This window comes from Odontomachus brunneus, unplaced genomic scaffold (genome assembly GCF_010583005.1).
Source record: "Odontomachus brunneus isolate Ranch 3 - 2012 unplaced genomic scaffold, Obru_v1 Obru_scaffold_198, whole genome shotgun sequence".
NCBI lineage: Eukaryota > Metazoa > Arthropoda > Insecta > Hymenoptera > Formicidae > Odontomachus > Odontomachus brunneus.
Genome location: NW_022639648.1, coordinates 397,657 through 403,802, shown reverse-complemented (window position 1 = coordinate 403,802; position 6,146 = coordinate 397,657).

The following is a 6,146-nucleotide window of genomic DNA, read 5'->3' as shown; positions in this document are numbered from 1 at the left end:
GACCAGAACTCGCAATTCCTAGAGATCCTAGACATTCCATCGACCGAAGTGGATACGCGACGTCGACATCCTCTCTCCGATACCGCTCTACCGACCGAAGTGGATACGCGACGTCGGTTTCCTATCTGTACCTCGCTCCGTCGACCGAAGTGGATACGCGACGTCGGCATCCTTTTCCTTCTCACGCTACGCCGCTAACGCCTACGATCGCGAACGCATACCGGGCGTAAGATAACGGCGACAACGAGCGCCTTTAAACCAGCAAGGAAAGACCAGGATAGATAAACAGATTAAAGCCGATGAGGCAACGAACTCCGAACGACGAACAATAGTGTATCCGGAAACAATTCCGACCGCGTCCCGCGTCAATTCCTGACGCTCGCGCGCCTCGACGCTCGCAGCTGATCGCGAGACGACAACAACGGCTCCCGACGAGAGCAAAAACGCGACCACGCGCCAACGGCGTAACGTCGCCTGTAAATAATTGTAAATAGCTTCGAAATTAGAATATAGTTCCACATTATTATCACCTATACCACTGGTTTTCATTTCACACACGAAACCCGGACCACACCGGCTAAGACTATCCCGCACGTAACGCAAGGCCGTTACACATTTAATATTACTTTCGGCTTGTCCGTCCTACCGCTCTCGACCAGGTAGCGCAGGATGAACTGCGAGTCGAACGCCGCCGCATTGTGCGCGATACAGATGAAGCAGGAGAAACGCTTCGTCGTTCTCGTTGCAAAATCGACGAATTGTTTTACCGGATCATCGCGAAATACAAATTCGCGCACCCCGCACCAATGACATCGCGACGCCATATCGTCCTCTCACAGGCAAGCTTCGCACGTTTGCTGCGCGACGCAGAGAGTAACTACGTGCGTTTTAACGTTCGCGCACCCTTCGAGCATTTCGTCTTGTCGCCTCTCGAAGTCGTAAAATATAAACGCGGCGCGACCCTTCCGATCTGTTATCGCATCGTCGTCATTATCGTCGCTATCATCGGTCTCGTCGACATTTTCGAGTTCTTTCGCGTTGACCGATGCCGATACGCGACCCCCTCGAAGCGGCCGCATGAAACAGGTGATTCAGCGGTTTCGACGAGCAACATATGCGACAATAAGCCGCGCCGCACGCGTGTTTTGCGCCCAATCTTTTCAAACGCCCGCAATCGCTGCAAAATCTCACGGCGTCGCAAACACTCGACGACAATTTGCCGGCGTAAGATTTCGGCGCGCGATGACGTTCGAAACAGCTCTCGCCGTAAAACACGCGGTTACACGCGTCGCAGCCGATCAATCGCGCGTCTAGCTTCTCGCACAGCGGCGCACTGAGGCAACGCGGACACGTATTTGAGCACCGATGACCCGTTTCACGACGGTAACCCTTGTTACAGGGAACACAATAATATCTATTAGCCGAGGCGGTTTTTAAATTTAAAATAGGCCTATAATGCTGCGAGCGGTCGTAATACATTATATTTAATGTATACTTGGCTATACGAGAACGAGAGGCTAGCGTCGAGTGTCTGTCATATAACGGAGGGACTCCGCGACCGAAACTCTTGAAATTATAAACGACAATCGCGATATTTTCTAGCGAGAAAAGCTGCTGAAAACTCTCGATCTCCGGGATGCCGTATCCTTCCTCGGGTATAACTATACAGGCGTTTCTCGTTAGTTCTTCCGCCAAACGTCTCTGCAACGCGGAATATAGGTGCCTTATGTTTTCCCATTTTCTATGAAGTTCGCCCGTGCGTACTGTACCGCGTTCGCAATAAACACGAACCATGACGAGGGAGCGCGGGAGATATATATCCCGATTCTTTATATTTAAGATCGAGTGTTATACCACATCTTCGCGCGTTAATTTATTCAATTTTGCCCCTCGGCCTGAAGGCATCCCGATATTGTACACAGTTATTAAAAAGCGTTCCGCGATATCGTGACCCCCGGCGCTCTGCGCTACCGAGCTTACGAGGCCCCAGGTATCCTCGTGAGTCAAGTCTCGCACCGGGCGAAACGACAAGCCGGCCGGCCCGCGTGTTAAAGCCGTCGAGGTGAAAGACAGCCCCACGTAATCGTTCGCGTTAGCGGAATTAATAGCATAAGAATAGATTTCGCGGAACGCGTTTTCTAAATGTTTAGCGATGTCGGTGCCATCGACGGGTAGGAGAATCTTTATACTAGCCTCTCGTCCTAATATATGGAAATTTCTAAACTGACGCGCATTTTCCTCTCGTATTTCAATATAATTAAACTTAACATTACCGCGCTCGTGAGGAACTTCTTCTTCTTCTTCTTCTTCCTCCTCCATAGGCTCTTCTCTCGCCGGTTCTATTTCGGAGGAGGAGAGAACGCGTCCGCGTGTGCTTCTGCTTCACTAGAACGCGAGAATACTTGTTTTTTTTTGGCGCGTGTCTTTCGCCTCAGACGACACGAGCACGGCGGCTGCACGGTGCCTGCACGCGCACCTGCCAGGTTCGCTTTTTTTTCAAACCGGAACCCGGAAAATGACGAAACAATCAGCTACGTGCAAAAACCTGAGACAAAAATGCGAGCGCCTAAACATACAAAAAAGGAAAGTTTAGAAGCGTTAGAATATTGCCGCCGGTTACGGCAACCGTTGCATTTAAGAAAAAAGAAAATGCGGTAAGATGAAAATAAGCCTGAGAAAAGCGACGTCGTGATGACTAACATTCAGAGGAGGCAGAATATCAGGTACAAAATATTATAAAATATTATAAAATATTGTTCGTCATAAACTTGTGCGCTTAAAGCCTCCCTTGCATTCGCTCCCTACGTTAGAAAATTCCAGAAAAACGCTTCCTAGAAAAGCGTACCAGAGAAGCGTAACTGAAAAATGTTATTAAATAAACATTTTTGGTACGCGTATACTACCTCCCTCTATGCATTTTTCGCACTCTCGTGGCGCTATAAAACCGCTCTTGATCGCTCGCGGGTTTCGTACCGTAGGTAGTGCTCCGATAGTCACGTTTCGCTGTTACGAAAACTCGACGTTTGTTAAAATTATTCACGGGTTATTCGAGGAGCGAGTGTGGTGAGAAATATAATGGCCGCTAACAAGCAGAATATCGAGAAGGACGGACGTAATAATACCCGCAGTGACATTACAAGTGGTCGAAACTTTAATCGAAAAAGTAACATGTTACTGTCTACAACATACACTTTAAACAATTCGGATACGAAGAGGGTGCAAGTGGGACTGCAAGCAAACGACGCAGGAAGGTACGAAGCGACGATAAAACTAATCGGAAATTCGACGGATTATATCTATCTCGAACTCGAAGCGTGGCAGAAGTTTCAAGAGGAATTTGACCTCGTGCATGCTTACTTGCGGGGTTGATAAAATTACGCCACAACCCTTGATCCTAAAGAACGCGAGTATTTATTTCACCACCACTTACGACTCAAGAGCAATAATGGTAACGCGTAATCGCGAAGTGGGAGAAGAGAAAGCCACAACGGCGGATTCCGCGACAGCGACGGGCCACCGAAGAAGAAACGCAAGACCTACTCGCCGTCGATAGCGATGCTGAAAATCACGTTCAAAGACCTCCAAAGTATTGCGAGTTGCATCGACGCGCGGCGAAAATAGCTATATTCGCTAACTAATCTCTTCAACAATTGCGTCGAACTTCTCATTGCGGAAATCCAACTACATTTACCCAAACGCTATTTAGATGAGGACATGGTGAAAAACACGCTCTGGAATAATCCCAAGGAGATCGAAAAAAATTTCCAGCGGCAGTTACTGAACATTAATTTTCTGGACGTGTACTTTGACATTCTCTTTTTAGAGCTAACTTCGTTTCATCTCCACGAAATTGTACAAAGAATATTGGGAGTGTGAATAAGTTCTCGCCGTTTTTTGTGAAAATAAATCCTTTATTTAAAAAAAATAATAAAAAAACAAGTCAATTAATGTATTGCCCATCGCTGGAGACTACGTTTTCCCATCTTTCTGGCAGCATTTGAATTCCACGTCAAAAAAACGACACTTCTTTTGCGGCTATCCACGAATCGATCTATTTTTTCATTTCTTCATACGAAGTGAAGTGCTGCTCAGCCAGGCCGTTAGTCATCGATCGAAATAAATAGTAATCAGAAGGCGCAATGTCTGGAGAGTACGACGGGTGGGGTAGGACTTTCCATTTCAGCGTTTCCAGGTATGTTTTGACCGGTGACGCGACAAGCGGCCGAGCGTTATCATGCAGCAAAATCACCTTATTGTGTCTTTGCTCATATTGCGGTTGTTTTTCTTTTAATGCTCGGCTCAAACGCATCAATTGTCGTCGATAGAGATCTCCTGTGATGGTTTGGTAGCAGCTCGTAATACACTACCCCAAGCTGATCCCACTAAATGCAGAGTATGAGCTTGGAACCGTGGATATGCCGCTTTGGCGTTGATGCTACTGCTTCGCCGGGCTTAACCCACGATTTTTTACCCTTGGGATTACTGTAATATATCCAATTTTCATCACCAGTCACAATACGATGTAAGAAACCTTTCCTTTTTTGTCGTTGAAGCAGCTGTTCACACGTGACAAGGCGCCGTTCGACGTCTCTCGGTTTCAGTTCGTATGGCATTCAAGATCCTTCCTTTTGTATCATTCCTAATGCTGTCAGACGTTTCGAAACTGTTGTTCGATCAACTCCTAATGATTTTGCAACATCGAATTGCGTCTGACATGGATCTTCAGCAAGTAATGTTTCCAATTCTTCGTCTTGAAACTTTTTTGGTGCACCACTGCGTTCTCTATCTTGAACATCAAAATCACCATTTTTAAATCGGTTAAACCAATCTCTGCATGTTCTTTCCGACAGAGCATGATCACCATAGGTTTATACAAGAATTCTATGTGCTTCAGCTGCAGATTTCTTCTGAATAAAGTAGTGCAGTAAAATTCCCCGCAAAAACGATTTATTTGGCACGAAATTTGACATGTTTTACGCTACGAAAAGAAAATGTTTTTTATAGGTTAATGGAAAGATACGCACTGATTTTAAACATAGGTTATAGAACTTCAATATAGATGCGTCATCTTGAATTATACACACAAAATTGTTATACCGCCATCTGATGGTGAAACGGCGAGAATTTATTCACACTCCCAATAATAAAAAATCAAGCGATGCAACTCGCGTCAAATTCATAATATTTTGAACCCTCATATCTAATTATAAATAAATAGCAGATTTTATCCTGTAACATGTTTATTTCTTTTCTTTCCCTCAAAAGCGTCTCCTTCTTTTATCCACACCTATATTCTTCGATAAACTCCAGAAATTTCCACGATGCTGATGCACGCGTAAATAATACTCTTCCTCCCCTCCCCCCACGACTCAACGTAAGAATCAAAGGAGCCGAGACCAAACACCGCTGTCCAGACCTGCTCTCGCCTCTCTCTCTCTCTCTCTCGCTCTTCTAACTTTCAGGAAACATCTTTTCGTCATAATTTTCCGATAACGTTCCCCAGCCCTCAACTCTTCTCGACGTAAGCGACGATGCGGGGAGCGCTGTGGAAAAGAATCAATCCCCGCGAATAACCATAGTTGACCACTAGGCGAACCAATAGATCTTCCTTACTCCTCACGCCGAGACATATGACGACTATCCTCTCCGACTAGCTCCCCACCTTCGCCTAACGTTCAGTGATTCCTTTTTCGCCTAAATTTTCCAGGTCATACTTAGCATTCACATATTCGCGATGTAGACGACGAGGTGGGGGGAGACCCTCAGCTTAAAATCAATCCCCGTGAATATCCATAGCTGACCAGTAAACGAACCAATAGCATAAATTTCCCTCACCCTTATACGTCAGCAACCGACGACTACGCCCTTCCCCTAGCTCCTCCATCGTCACCTACTCCTTCTCGACTCACTCATCAGTCGAGACTCAGAACTTCCAGACAACGCTTATGCCGCAAGAGACGAAATTTATACGCCGTAAGAAACGATGCAATAAAAAGAAATAAAATAATATACATTAAAATCATCCTGAATAATCCCACCCGATTTATAGTGAGGGCGACACATCGGCCCCACTCCCAATATTAATAATTTTTATTCCACATTTTACCCCCCTCCACCGTACCTGCAAAATTTCCCCCACCATTCCA